At 39.4% G+C, this 16152-nt stretch overlaps 1 long non-coding RNA gene across 1 annotated transcript; it reads right to left on the bottom strand.

The window, feature by feature from the left end:
- Positions 1-4144: 4144 nt before the first annotated feature.
- LOC127847508 (uncharacterized) lies at positions 4145-15267 on the bottom strand. Its single transcript, XR_008033998.1, has 6 exons — positions 14540-15267; positions 10724-11573; positions 8237-10219; positions 7569-7732; positions 5749-5849; positions 4145-5243 (listed from the first exon to the last, which is right to left on the bottom strand). It is a non-coding gene; the product is annotated as an uncharacterized LOC127847508 (long non-coding RNA).
- Between the last annotated feature and the right edge of the window lie 885 nt (positions 15268-16152).

Below are 16152 nucleotides of genomic sequence, written 5' to 3'. Positions count from 1 at the left end.
CATATATGGTTATATTGGGATTGCATCTGTCTGAATGGTTATATTGGGATGTGTCTGAACAAACGATTTCCCCTGAGAAATGTTTGGAGTATGTAACCACCACTTTAGAAGTTCCACTAAATGACAATGTAGAGGTATTTGATATTGTACGTTCTTTGAACTGGGTCTCCAAAAATGTAGTAAGTGCAATTGAATGGGCCTCATTCTGAGTCGTGCAAAAAAGATCAAATCTATGCAAGACGCTAACAGGCCTAGTAAATGTAAATATTGAAGAGCTGTTGAATTGGATTGTGTCAAGATTTCGTTGACAGTCAATTGAATTTTTCTCTAAGCGTTCCACTGAAGGAAAAACCAAGCCCTTGTGAAGATATATTACACTGCCTATATAAGTGATCTTTTGAGTTGGAACTAGTTGTGACTTTTTCTGATCTATGAGAAAACCTAGTTTCAAGAGGAGGTTTATCAAATTCGTTTGATCTTGCACAAGCAATTGTTTGATGGAATTTAGGCCTAACCAATCGTCCAGATACACGGCCAGACGAATAAATTGTTTGCGAACATGAGCCGCCACTACTGAAACAAGTTTGGTAAATGACCGTGGCGCGACCTTTGGTCCGAATGCCATGACTCGCCATTGTTATGTTTGATTGTTTACCCGAAACCGGAGATATTTCCTGTGATTGGGAAATATCGGTATGTGAAAATATGCTTCTTCAAGATCTAGGGTATAAGCATTATCCCCCTTTCTGACTAGATTTAGAACTGTTTTCACGGTATCCATTTTGAAATGTTGAGTGCGGAGGTAGGCATTGAGAGGCTTCAAATTGATCACTGGTCTCAGATCCCCTGATTTGTTTGGAACTAGGAAAATGTACTGTAAAAATCTTCGTCGATGTTCAAATTTACTGGTTCGATTGCTTGTGTTTGTAATAATAAATCAATTTCCTGTAATAGTATAGGAATGTCTTTTGAAGGAAGTTATGTTTGTTTTCGGCCATTGAATTTTTAACTCGAGTTTGTAACCTTCTTTGATTAATGAAAGAATCCATTGATTGCTTGTGATTGCCTCCCAATGTCTGACAAACAACCTGATTCTGCCTCCTACGGGAATGTTTGGTCTTAGTAACAGTTAGTCATTTTAATTTTGAACGGAAAGTGCTACTTACCCCACTTGGTTTGGTAGCAGTAGCTGTGGCCTTAGAAAATCTGGGGTCAGTATATGAATGCGTCTGTGGTCTGCCAGTTGGTTTGTAAGACCGGGGACCATATGACTTTGGCTGCCTGTATGCACCATGTGCTGTATCATACTCTTGATAGCGTGGCCTCTTCCATGCCTGATCAGATGGGCATTGAATGATGCGCTTAGGACCTCTGCTAAATTCCGGAAGTAGATCAGAAATCTGTTTGTTAATTTCCTGTCTTTCTTTCAATTTCTGTTCCAGACCGGTGCCAAAAATGCCCTCATGTGACAATGGCAAATTTCAGATATGATTTCTTAAGTCTTTCGAGTCATTGAGTCCAGAGTCAGCCATAGCTGCCTTTCTACGCACCATGTGGTGTAATGCACCTGCTCTTGCCATTTGATCTAAATATTTAGTGTTCATTGCGAAAATGTCGCGCACACACTGAATAGCACTGTCAACATTGGGTTGTTTCTCCGACAGTTTGACAATAAATTTCCAAGGTCTTGCTGCATGTAAACATTTATCACAATGCCCATTCGAGAAGCATGCTGACCTTGGTAAGCTATTTTCTCCAAGTCCTTCAATGGCTGAGAATATAAAGACTGAGATTTCACAACAGTTTTCTGTCCATATTTTTTCATAAGCAAACTTCCAATTATAGTGTCAATACTGGGAACAGCTAAAATATCGTCAGTTTCCTCTGATACAGGAAAAACTAACCTGTAATTGTCTTTATAAGCAGGCAACTTTGCAGGCTTGTCTGTTCTCCAAGTTTCCCGTAGTACCGATATTTGACTGTTGTCAAGACTGATTCCTACAACGAACGAGTCTGCTTTCGTAGTAGCATCAGAGCCGAACATCTTTTGTAATAAGTTACAAGTCTTTACACCATTCTTCCGAAAACGGTCATCTACACCGTCCGAAAGTGACTCCGATTCGGAAACATCATCTCCAAGCAAGTCCGTGCTCTCTCTGTGACCTGGCATCAGCGAAACAATGTCGTCCTCCGACTGCTGATATTGCTCAGGAGGTAAACTTACAAGTGGTATGCGCACTAATGTGTCTGCACCATGTATGGCGGTCTCGGCAACCCCACTCGTACCGGTGTCAGTCGGTCTCTGCCTGGCCGAACCAGCAGTATCCGATTGACATCCCCCCCCTCAAAATATCTCCTCGGATTTATATGATTTGGAAAAACGACCTGACTGACGATCGAATTTACGGAAATCCGTAATTTTACGGAAAACTTTACCCATGAGAATGTCTTAAAATAGAATTTCTCAGATAGCAGACGCCTCGAAACCCGACACCAGGTGCAAGTGAAGGAGTTTATCATCACTTACTGAGTATCTGTTAAACTGGCCCCTTTACTGGCTTTAGTGGCCATGGCTATCGATTCCAGTTCGCACACGTGTTATACATGTTGACACGGAGCGTATAAAAAAAGACGCGAGTGTGTACATCAAAATAACGTGTATAACTCGGCGCTTCGATGTACGCTAATCGATAGCTACTGGTTACGTAACAAAGTATCGACAAGCTATTTGCCGATACGGTTCCGTTTCATACCCGTCTTATCTAGAGTCCGTGATGTAGATACGCATATTTTAAAAGATTTTTTAGATCTCGGTTTCGATTGGAAATATTCGCGGACCACCTATCCCCCCCCCAAAAAAAAAAAAAAAAAAAAAAAACTTTCTCATCGATTCTGGACGAATTGAGAGATCGACCTCCGGGGCTTAAAAAAAGCCGGAACTTCCGGAAAAAAAACGTTACACTTTTAGCCATGCGTCGATATTATGAAATTCTATGACGGCAGCAGTCAAAGGTAGTTCTTAGAAATTGAGTTACACAAATAATTAAATTATCTTTTAGACAATTGATTAATAGATGGTTTCATACAAGCTATATATCAGTTCACTGAAAATGGCCGTGTCTTTAACTGTTGGGGAAAAATTCTCTACTTACGGTGCATTAATAGGCAAAATTGAACTGTACCAGCGTTCAAATTGTGTACAGATTTTACAAACGTAGTTCAGGGAACATTGAGGCTGCTTAAAGCAGATGCCCTAAGAAAACTTTCAATGAAAATCTTAAAGTGTCGGAAATTACATACAGATCAATAATCAATCAATATATTTATGTGTCATAACAGCCGTACGGCTAGATAATTTCCATAGGAAATGCTATTCGTACAGAGCCGTACGTCCTTTGGACATACTTGGTGGATTTTCATCAAATAAAATGTGTTTTATCATAGTTGGACGCTTCCTGCTAGCAACCACAACGACATATGTGTGCATTGTTTGATCTTCCATGCTGTTGGATTGTGTTATTCAATACACCTGTGAAATCATCGTTGGATACCTTTACTCTTATTATATATATAAGGACCCAAAAAAAATTCAAGTACCTGTGCTTTGGGCTGTGTCAAGAATCTTTATGCTTGCAGCACTTAGATTGTCAATAGTACATTCTGGATTGAACAAAGGGTACATTATTTTCACAGAGATAACCATACTAAACAGTAATATAAACAACGCCAATGTCTTTACTAGTAATTTGAAGACAAAAGTGAGCAAAACATCAGCAAAACATTGTTTATAAGGTTATATTACACTAATTCCGATTCCCATAATAAAACTGACAACTTTCACAGCATTTTTCTTGCCTTTTCGACGTATCAATTTTTCCGAACCTGGTATCATTTTAAAGATGGATCTGTCCTCTTCCAATAATTGCAATCAAAAACATACCGTCTCGCAACTTCTAAGAAAGTAAATCGCTGTCGAATGAACCCACCGTTGAAAAACGTGTTTCGGAATCCTAATTTCGACAAAAGCCCCACACAATAGAAAACACACCCTCAAAAGTCCATCTTTTAAGTTAGCTTCCAATCCAAGGCATCAAAGTACTCCAGACACATACAGGATATTACAAATAACCACAAAAGACATGTCTCACATTGTTAAATGGCTTATATTCAAGAAGAGAAAAGGAACTCTTTAGAAATAGGCACTACTTTCGAATGGACCACGGAGGGATACACAATGATTTAGTGTAATGTAACCTTTAAGGGAACTCAACTTTGTCCTATCCTTTTCAAACTTTCTCCACATGAGATTTAAACTATTTCCACAATGAATATGCAATTTCAGTGCATTCGGAGGGGGGAAAAGGCCTTAAAATGGCCGTTTAAAGCGGTGACTAAATTGGCCGCAGTCAAGTCGGAATGCATGATTTTTAGTCTAAGTGACGACAGCTGATTTTGTGTCTCTAATTATTGTTACGCGTAACTTTTATGGCAAAAACTGGGATCATTGCATGCGAAATTCACCAATATATCAGCAAAAGGCCCAAATAAATGTATTGTTTGTGAATCAGTGTACTTTTCTTGATGAAAAAGGAGACTTTTTTTTTATTTTAAGCACTTTTTTCACACAAAAAAACTCACTGACAGCATATAAAATCATGTTTTTCAAGAAAATTATTATTAAAAGCTTCACTTACAATCTAAACATACACATTGCAATTAAAATAATTAATGCTATCATGATGAGAGGAATAATTTGCAGCTTTCAAGCCGATACAAGCCTGCTACCCAAAATTAACACTTGAAATGGCGCAAATCGCTCCTTCAACAGCTTACGACACAATGTGACATTTGTTGCTCATCCAGATAGTCTCTCTCATTAAAATAAGTCCTGTTGGCTTCATTTTATTAAGTGTTCTCTTTAAAATCCAGCGTTGAAAGCTTAAGTTTTGCAAAAATGCCACAGTCCCCATGCAAAAAAGCATGTTTGCTAAGGAGTTCCTGCCCGAGGGGCCACACTAATGTCAGAAAAGTCATTTGGGTGTGATTCCTCTGTAGTTCAGTGTACATTCATTTCACTACCTGGGGATGACTATCAGGATCAATTTTCCCAGCTTGGTGAAGTGTTGACCTTTCAGGATGTCGATGGATCGTCCACAAGGGCTGCACCACTGCGGCCATGGTACCGGACAGGGAGTCGGATTGAGGTGTACACAAACCCGGAGTCAGGCAAGGATCATCCAGACCTTTAATAAAATAAAATGTTAAGGCCCCTGAAACTGGCAATTATGTTCAACACTGAGATAAGGAAACACATAAAGGAGACATCATGCCATGGCTTTATCATTATTGACACGGCAAACTCGAGCAGCTGGGGACTCGGCTCTAAACAAAACAGGTATGCTCTATCAATCCGAGCAAGATGGCATGTCAGAGTTAAAAAGAGCAAACAAACATACAAAAGAGATGTAAAGGAAATTAGAAATTAAATGCCAGAAGTAATTTCAAGTATTTTTTTTTGTCTGCAAGGGTTGCTGTGGAAAATAGTGCTTAACGCATAGTTTGGCCTGTCGGGGTTCTGCTGGCAAGAACACATCGAAGTCATATCTGCCCGAGAACTGTAAGCTTGAGATAACCATATCTGATGAAGGACTGCTTGAAGAATGCATTCTAATTGTACTTGAACCAGATAGCATTGACAGCACAAGGCTTCAGACCCCCCAAAAGTGTGAGGCTTTCAATAGTGCTTACCTGATACCAGACCGCAATGCCCAAGACAGTGACTTTCTCCCGGAACTGCACAGGCCGCATCCGCAGCACAATCCTTAAGCTCAATCATGGTCTGGCTGACTCTGAAATAGTGAAATCTGAATTTACAGATGCTCCTTTTTCTAAAGGTTATGAGTTTATTGCCTATCTTAAAAGCAATCACAATGACATACTAAAGAAGACATGTGCATTTCTGAAAAGACATACAGCTGCCCGATACTCGACTAGGAAAAGGCGCTATGGTCTTCACTCTGAAATTCATTACTCTAAGGGCTTAACAGAACCAAAGCCAGATCTTACAGCTAAATGGCCCCACCTACAGCTAAATATGCTTTATAGGTTGAAAATAAAGTTATTTGTCTGAAGAACTAGCGCTATTTACTCATCAGCTATGTTGCTTCACCGGCCGCAATTCTGTAAACATAGTGTATATATGGAAATACCTAGTCTACCGCATGCGACGCACCACTACGTCCACTGTAAATACACAGCTAAGTTAGTACTCTAACGAACAAACTGAAATTCATGTTTGAATTAAACAATCAGTATGATGACTCTCATTGAAATCATGTCCAGTGCACCAGTCAGAGCAAGACAGCTAGCGGATTGTTGACCGTCTGCGGCAAAAGGGACAAATGGTCAGGCCTACAAACAAAGAGAAAAATGGCATAAATGGGTTGCATTCATGTGATTTGGCATATTTTTCATCTTGCTCTCCACCTGAAACTTCAATCTTTGGACATAATAATATTTACATTCAAGATTTGTTGGAAATGTAACCCTTACTTGTCCATACCAGGTCCCCCTCCCATCCGGAACAGTCCAAAACCACCTAAAACATCCATTTGAACCAAAATATTGACATCTCTCATCTATTTTAGCACCCAAATCATCAAAACATTCATTAAAATTCATGTTCTACTTGTCTCGATTGCAGACGAATCAATGTGACCTTGACATTGCAGTAAATGTGCTTTTTTAAGGGAACTCAACTTTGTCCTATCCTTTTCAAACTTTCTCCACATGAGATTTAAACTATTTCCACAATGAATATGCAATTTCAGTGCATTCGGAGGGGGGAAAAGGCCTTAAAATGGCCGTTTAAAAGCGGTGACTAAATTGGCCGCAGTCAAGTCGGAATGCATGATTTTTAGTCTAAGTGACGACAGCTGATTTTGTGTCTCTAATTATTGTTACGCGTAACTTTTATGGCAAAAACTGGGATCATTGCATGCGAAATTCACCAATATATCAGCAAAAGGCCCAAATAAATGTATTGATTGTGAATCAGTGTACTTTTCTTGATGAAAAAGGAGACTTTTTTTTTATTTTAAGCACTTTTTTCACACAAAAAAACTCACTGACAGCATATAAAATCATGTTTTTCAAGAAAATTATTATTAAAAGCTTCACTTACAATCTAAACATACACATTGCAATTAAAATAATTAATGCTATCATGATGAGAGGAATAATTTGCAGCTTTCAAGCCGATACAAGCCTGCTACCCAAAATTAACACTTGAAATGGCGCAAATCGCTCCTTCAACAGCTTACGACACAATGTGACATTTGTTGCTCATCCAGATAGTCTCTCTCATTAAAATAAGTCCTGTTGGCTTCATTTTATTAAGTGTTCTCTTTAAAATCCAGCGTTGAAAGCTTAAGTTTTGCAAAAATGCCACAGTCCCCATGCAAAAAAGCATGTTTGCTAAGGAGTTCCTGCCCGAGGGGCCACACTAATGTCAGAAAAGTCATTTGGGTGTGATTCCTCTGTAGTTCAGTGTACATTCATTTCACTACCTGGGGATGACTATCAGGATCAATTTTCCCAGCTTGGTGAAGTGTTGACCTTTCAGGATGTCGATGGATCGTCCACAAGGGCTGCACCACTGCGGCCATGGTACCGGACAGGGAGTCGGATTGAGGTGTACACAAACCCGGAGTCAGGCAAGGATCATCCAGACCTTTAATAAAATAAAATGTTAAGGCCCCTGAAACTGGCAATTATGTTCAACACTGAGATAAGGAAACACATAAAGGAGACATCATGCCATGGCTTTATCATTATTGACACGGCAAACTCGAGCAGCTGGGGACTCGGCTCTAAACAAAACAGGTATGCTCTATCAATCCGAGCAAGATGGCATGTCAGAGTTAAAAAGAGCAAACAAACATACAAAAGAGATGTAAAGGAAATTAGAAATTAAATGCCAGAAGTAATTTCAAGTATTTTTTTTGTCTGCAAGGGTTGCTGTGGAAAATAGTGCTTAACGCATAGTTTGGCCTGTCGGGGTTCTGCTGGCAAGAACACATCGAAGTCATATCTGCCCGAGAACTGTAAGCTTGAGATAACCATATCTGATGAAGGACTGCTTGAAGAATGCATTCTAATTGTACTTGAACCAGATAGCATTGACAGCACAAGGCTTCAGACCCCCCAAAAGTGTGAGGCTTTCAATAGTGCTTACCTGATACCAGACCGCAATGCCCAAGACAGTGACTTTCTCCCGGAACTGCACAGGCCGCATCCGCAGCACAATCCTTAAGCTCAATCATGGTCTGGCTGACTCTGAAATAGTGAAATCTGAATTTACAGATGCTCCTTTTTCTAAAGGTTATGAGTTTATTGCCTATCTTAAAAGCAATCACAATGACATACTAAAGAAGACATGTGCATTTCTGAAAAGACATACAGCTGCCCGATACTCGACTAGGAAAAGGCGCTATGGTCTTCACTCTGAAATTCATTACTCTAAGGGCTTAACAGAACCAAAGCCAGATCTTACAGCTAAATGGCCCCACCTACAGCTAAATATGCTTTATAGGTTGAAAATAAAGTTATTTGTCTGAAGAACTAGCGCTATTTACTCATCAGCTATGTTGCTTCACCGGCCGCAATTCTGTAAACATAGTGTATATATGGAAATACCTAGTCTACCGCATGCGACGCACCACTACGTCCACTGTAAATACACAGCTAAGTTAGTACTCTAACGAACAAACTGAAATTCATGTTTGAATTAAACAATCAGTATGATGACTCTCATTGAAATCATGTCCAGTGCACCAGTCAGAGCAAGACAGCTAGCGGATTGTTGACCGTCTGCGGCAAAAGGGACAAATGGTCAGGCCTACAAACAAAGAGAAAAATGGCATAAATGGGTTGCATTCATGTGATTTGGCATATTTTTCATCTTGCTCTCCACCTGAAACTTCAATCTTTGGACATAATAATATTTACATTCAAGATTTGTTGGAAATGTAACCCTTACTTGTCCATACCAGGTCCCCCTCCCATCCGGAACAGTCCAAAACCACCTAAAACATCCATTTGAACCAAAATATTGACATCTCTCATCTATTTTAGCACCCAAATCATCAAAACATTCATTAAAATTCATGTTCTACTTGTCTCGATTGCAGACGAATCAATGTGACCTTGACATTGCAGTAAATGTGCTTTTTTAAGGGAACTCAACTTTGTCCTATCCTTTTCAAACTTTCTCCACATGAGATTTAAACTATTTCCACAATGAATATGCAATTTCAGTGCATTCGGAGGGGGGAAAAGGCCTTAAAATGGCCGTTTAAAGCGGTGACTAAATTGGCCGCAGTCAAGTCGGAATGCATGATTTTTAGTCTAAGTGACGACAGCTGATTTTGTGTCTCTAATTATTGTTACGCGTAACTTTTATGGCAAAAACTGGGATCATTGCATGCGAAATTCACCAATATATCAGCAAAAGGCCCAAATAAATGTATTGATTGTGAATCAGTGTACTTTTCTTGATGAAAAAGGAGACTTTTTTTTTATTTTAAGCACTTTTTTCACACAAAAAAACTCACTGACAGCATATAAAATCATGTTTTTCAAGAAAATTATTATTAAAAGCTTCACTTACAATCTAAACATACACATTGCAATTAAAATAATTAATGCTATCATGATGAGAGGAATAATTTGCAGCTTTCAAGCCGATACAAGCCTGCTACCCAAAATTAACACTTGAAATGGCGCAAATCGCTCCTTCAACAGCTTACGACACAATGTGACATTTGTTGCTCATCCAGATAGTCTCTCTCATTAAAATAAGTCCTGTTGGCTTCATTTTATTAAGTGTTCTCTTTAAAATCCAGCGTTGAAAGCTTAAGTTTTGCAAAAATGCCACAGTCCCCATGCAAAAAAGCATGTTTGCTAAGGAGTTCCTGCCCGAGGGGCCACACTAATGTCAGAAAAGTCATTTGGGTGTGATTCCTCTGTAGTTCAGTGTACATTCATTTCACTACCTGGGGATGACTATCAGGATCAATTTTCCCAGCTTGGTGAAGTGTTGACCTTTCAGGATGTCGATGGATCGTCCACAAGGGCTGCACCACTGCGGCCATGGTACCGGACAGGGAGTCGGATTGAGGTGTACGCAAACCCGGAGTCAGGCAAGGATCATCCAGACCTTTAATAAAATAAAATGTTAAGGCCCCTGAAACTGGCAATTATGTTCAACACTGAGATAAGGAAACACATAAAGGAGACATCATGCCATGGCTTTATCATTATTGACACGGCAAACTCGAGCAGCTGGGGACTCGGCTCTAAACAAAACAGGTATGCTCTATCAATCCGAGCAAGATGGCATGTCAGAGTTAAAAAGAGCAAACAAACATACAAAAGAGATGTAAAGGAAATTAGAAATTAAATGCCAGAAGTAATTTCAAGTATTTTTTTTGTCTGCAAGGGTTGCTGTGGAAAATAGTGCTTAACGCATAGTTTGGCCTGTCGGGGTTCTGCTGGCAAGAACACATCGAAGTCATATCTGCCCGAGAACTGTAAGCTTGAGATAACCATATCTGATGAAGGACTGCTTGAAGAATGCATTCTAATTGTACTTGAACCAGATAGCATTGACAGCACAAGGCTTCAGACCCCCCAAAAGTGTGAGGCTTTCAATAGTGCTTACCTGATACCAGACCGCAATGCCCAAGACAGTGACTTTCTCCCGGAACTGCACAGGCCGCATCCGCAGCACAATCCTTAAGCTCAATCATGGTCTGGCTGACTCTGAAATAGTGAAATCTGAATTTACAGATGCTCCTTTTTCTAAAGGTTATGAGTTTATTGCCTATCTTAAAAGCAATCACAATGACATACTAAAGAAGACATGTGCATTTCTGAAAAGACATACAGCTGCCCGATACTCGACTAGGAAAAGGCGCTATGGTCTTCACTCTGAAATTCATTACTCTAAGGGCTTAACAGAACCAAAGCCAGATCTTACAGCTAAATGGCCCCACCTACAGCTAAATATGCTTTATAGGTTGAAAATAAAGTTATTTGTCTGAAGAACTAGCGCTATTTACTCATCAGCTATGTTGCTTCACCGGCCGCAATTCTGTAAACATAGTGTATATATGGAAATACCTAGTCTACCGCATGCGACGCACCACTACGTCCACTGTAAATACACAGCTAAGTTAGTACTCTAACGAACAAACTGAAATTCATGTTTGAATTAAACAATCAGTATGATGACTCTCATTGAAATCATGTCCAGTGCACCAGTCAGAGCAAGACAGCTAGCGGATTGTTGACCGTCTGCGGCAAAAGGGACAAATGGTCAGGCCTACAAACAAAGAGAAAAATGGCATAAATGGGTTGCATTCATGTGATTTGGCATATTTTTCATCTTGCTCTCCACCTGAAACTTCAATCTTTGGACATAATAATATTTACATTCAAGATTTGTTGGAAATGTAACCCTTACTTGTCCATACCAGGTCCCCCTCCCATCCGGAACAGTCCAAAACCACCTAAAACATCCATTTGAAACCAAAATATTGACATCTCTCATCTATTTTAGCACCCAAATCATCAAAACATTCATTAAAATTCATGTTCTACTTGTCTCGATTGCAGACGAATCAATGTGACCTTGACATTGCAGTAAATGTGCTTTTTAAGGTTATATTACACTAATTCCGATTCCCATAGGGTCCCATTATAAAACTGACAACTTTCACAGCATTTTCTTGCCTTTTCGACGTATCAATTTTTCCGAACCTGGTATCATTTTAAAGATGGATCTGTCCTCTTCCAATAATTGCAATCAAAAACATACCGTCTCGCAACTTCTAAGAAAGTAAATCGCTGTCGAATGAACCCACCGTTGAAAAAACGTGTTTCGGAATCCTAATTTCGACAAAAGCCCCACACAATAGAAAACACACCCTCAAAAGTCCATCTTTTAAGTTAGCTTCCAATCCAAGGCATCAAAGTACTCCAGACACATACAGGATATTACAAATAACCACAAAAGACATGTCTCACATTGTTAAATGGCTTATATTCAAGAAGAGAAAAGGAACTCTTTAGAAATAGGCACTACTTTCGAATGGACCACGGAGGGATACACAATGATTTAGTGTAATGTAACCTTTAAGGGAACTCAACTTTGTCCTATCCTTTTCAAACTTTCTCCACATGAGATTTAAACTATTTCCACAATGAATATGCAATTTCAGTGCATTCGGAGGGGGGAAAGGCCTTAAAAATGGCCGTTTAAAGCGGTGACTAAATTGGCCGCAGTCAAGTCGGAATGCATGATTTTTAGTCTAAGTGACGACAGCTGATTTTGTGTCTCTAATTATTGTTACGCGTAACTTTTATGGCAAAAACTGGGATCATTGCATGCGAAATTCACCAATATATCAGCAAAAGGCCCAAATAAATGTATTGATTGTGAATCAGTGTACTTTTCTTGATGAAAAAGGAGACTTTTTTTTTATTTTAAGCACTTTTTTCACACAAAAAAAACTCACTGACAGCATATAAAATCATGTTTTTCAAGAAAATTATTATTAAAAGCTTCACTTACAATCTAAACATACACATTGCAATTAAAATAATTAATGCTATCATGATGAGAGGAATAATTTGCAGCTTTCAAGCCGATACAAGCCTGCTACCCAAAATTAACACTTGAAATGGCGCAAATCGCTCCTTCAACAGCTTACGACACAATGTGACATTTGTTGCTCATCCAGATAGTCTCTCTCATTAAAATAGTCCTGTTGGCTTCATTTTATTAAGTGTTCTCTTTAAAATCCAGCGTTGAAAGCTTAAGTTTTGCAAAAATGCCACAGTCCCCATGCAAAAAAGCATGTTTGCTAAGGAGTTCCTGCCCGAGGGGCCACACTAATGTCAGAAAAGTCATTTGGGTGTGATTCCTCTGTAGTTCAGTGTACATTCATTTCACTACCTGGGGATGACTATCAGGATCAATTTTCCCAGCTTGGTGAAGTGTTGACCTTTCAGAATGTCGATGGATCGTCCACAAGGGCTGCACCACTGCGGCCATGGTACCCGTACAGGGAGTCGGATTGAGGTGTACACAAACCCGGAGTCAGGCAAGGATCATCCAGACCTTTAATAAAATAAAATGTTAAGGCCCTGAAACTGGCAATTATGTTCAACACTGAGATAAGGAAACACATAAAGGAGACATCATGCCATGGCTTTATCATTATTGACACGGCAAACTCGAGCAGCTGGGGACTCGGCTCTAAACAAAACAGGTATGCTCTATCAATCCGAGCAAGATGGCATGTCAGAGTTAAAAAGAGCAACAAACATACAAAAGAGATGTAAAGGAAATTAGAAATTAAATGCCGAAGTAATTTCAAGTATTTTTTTTTTTGTCTGCAAGGGTTGCTGTGGAAAATAGTGCTTAACGCATAGTTTGGCCTGTCGGGGTTCTGCTGGCAAGAACACATCGAAGTCATATCTGCCCGAGAACTGTAAGCTTGAGATAACCATATCTGATGGAAGGACTGCTTGAAGAATGCATTCTAATTGTACTTGAACCAGATAGCATTGACAGCACAAGGCTTCAGACCCCCCAAAAGTGTGAGGCTTTCAATAGTGCTTACCTGATACCAGACCGCAATGCCCAAGACAGTGACTTTCTCCCGGAACTGCACAGGCCGCATCCGCAGCACAATCCTTAAGCTCAATCATGGTCTGGCTGACTCTGAAATAGTGAAATCTGAATTTACAGATGCTCCTTTTCTAAAGGTTATGAGTTTATTGCCTATCTTAAAAGCAATCACAATGACATACTAAAGAAGACATGTGCATTTCTGAAAAGACATACAGCTGCCCGATACTCGACTAGGAAAAGGCGCTATGGTCTTCACTCTGAAATTCATTACTCTAAGGGCTTAACAGAACCAAAGCCAGATCTTACAGCTAAATGGCCCCACCTACAGCTAAATATGCTTTATAGGTTGAAAATAAAGTTATTTGTCTGAAGAACTAGCGCTATTTACTCATCAGCTATGTTGCTTCACCGGCCGCAATTCTGTAAACATAGTGTATATATGGAAATACCTAGTCTACCGCATGCGACGCACCACTACGTCCACTGTAAATACACAGCTAAGTTAGTACTCTAACGAACAAACTGAAATTCATGTTTGAATTAAACAATCAGTATGATGACTCTCATTGAAATCATGTCCAGTGCACCAGTCAGAGCAAGACAGCTAGCGGATTGTTGACCGTCTGCGGCAAAAGGGACAAATGGTCAGGCCTACAAACAAAGAGAAAAATGGCATAAATGGGTTGCATTCATGTGATTTGGCATATTTTTCATCTTGCTCTCCACCTGAAACTCAATCTTTGGACATAATAATATTTACATTCAAGATTTGTTGGAAATGTAACCCTTACTTGTCCATACCAGGTCCCCCTCCCATCCGGAACAGTCCAAAACCACCTAAAACATCCATTTGAACCAAAATATTGACATCTCTCATCTATTTTAGCACCCAAATCATCAAAACATTCATTAAAATTCATGTTCTACTTGTCTCGATTGCAGACGAATCAATGTGACCTTGACATTGCAGTAAATGTGCTTTTTTAAGGTTATATTACACTAATTCCGATTCCCATAGGGTCCCCTTATAAAACTGACAACTTTCACAGCATTTTTCTTGCCTTTTCGACGTATCAATTTTTCCGAACCTGGTATCATTTTAAAGATGGATCTGTCCTCTTCCAATAATTGCAATCAAAAACATACCGTCTCGCAACTTCTAAGAAAGTAAATCGCTGTCGAATGAACCCACCGTTGAAAAACGTGTTTCGGAATCCTAATTTCGACAAAAGCCCCACACAATAGAAAACACACCCTCAAAAGTCCATCTTTTAAGTTAGCTTCCAATCCAAGGCATCAAAGTACTCCAGACACATACAGGATATTACAAATAACCACAAAAGACATGTCTCACATTGTTAAATGGCTTATATTCAAGAAGAGAAAAGGAACTCTTTAGAAATAGGCACTACTTTCGAATGGACCACGGAGGGATACACAATGATTTAGTGTAATGTAACCTTTAAGGGAACTCAACTTTGTCCTATCCTTTTCAAACTTTCTCCACATGAGATTTAAACTATTTCCACAATGAATATGCAATTTCAGTGCATTCGGAGGGGGGAAAAGGCCTAAAATGGCCGTTTAAAAAGCGGTGACTAAATTGGCCGCAGTCAAGTCGGAATGCATGATTTTTAGTCTAAGTGACGACAGCTGATTTTGTGTCTCTAATTATTGTTACGCGTAACTTTTTATGGCAAAAACTGGGATCATTGCATTCGAAATTCACCAATATATCAGCAAAAGGCCCAAATAAATGTATTGATTGTGAATCAGTGTACTTTTCTTGATGAAAAAGGAGACTTTTTTTTTATTTTAAGCACTTTTTTCACACAAAAAAACTCACTGACAGCATATAAAATCATGTTTTTCAAGAAAATTATTATTAAAAGCTTCACTCACTTACAATCTAAACATACACATTGCAATTAAAATAATTAATGCTATCATGATGAGAGAATAATTTGCAGCTTTCATTCAGCCGATACACAGCCCTGCTTATACCCAAAATTAACACTTGAAATGGCGCAAATCGCTTCCTTCAACAGCTTACGACACAATGTGACATTTGTTGCTCATCCAGATAGTCTCTCTCTCTTAAAATAGTCCTGTTGGCTTCATTTATTAAGTGTTCTCTTAAAATCCAGCGTTGAAAGCTTAAGTTTTTGCAAAAATGCCACATTCCCCCATGCAAAAAAAGCAATTTTGCTAAGGAATTCCGGCCGCGAGGGGCCACACTAGTCAGAAAAAGTCATTTGGGTGTGATTCCTCTGTAGTTCAGTGTACATTCATTTCACTACCGGGATGACTATCAGGATCAATTTTCCCAGCTTGGTGAAGTGTTGACCTTTCAGGATGTCGATGGATCGTCCACAAGGGCTGCACCACTGCTGGCCATGTTACCGGACAGGGAGTCGGATTGAGGGTGTACACAAACCCGGAGTCAGGCA

Source organism: Dreissena polymorpha, chromosome 10 (genome assembly GCF_020536995.1).
Source record: "Dreissena polymorpha isolate Duluth1 chromosome 10, UMN_Dpol_1.0, whole genome shotgun sequence".
In the NCBI taxonomy this organism is placed as follows: Eukaryota; Metazoa; Mollusca; class Bivalvia; order Myida; family Dreissenidae; genus Dreissena; species Dreissena polymorpha.
Note: the sequence above shows the minus strand (reverse complement) of the source record. Positions and strands in the feature narration are given on the sequence as shown.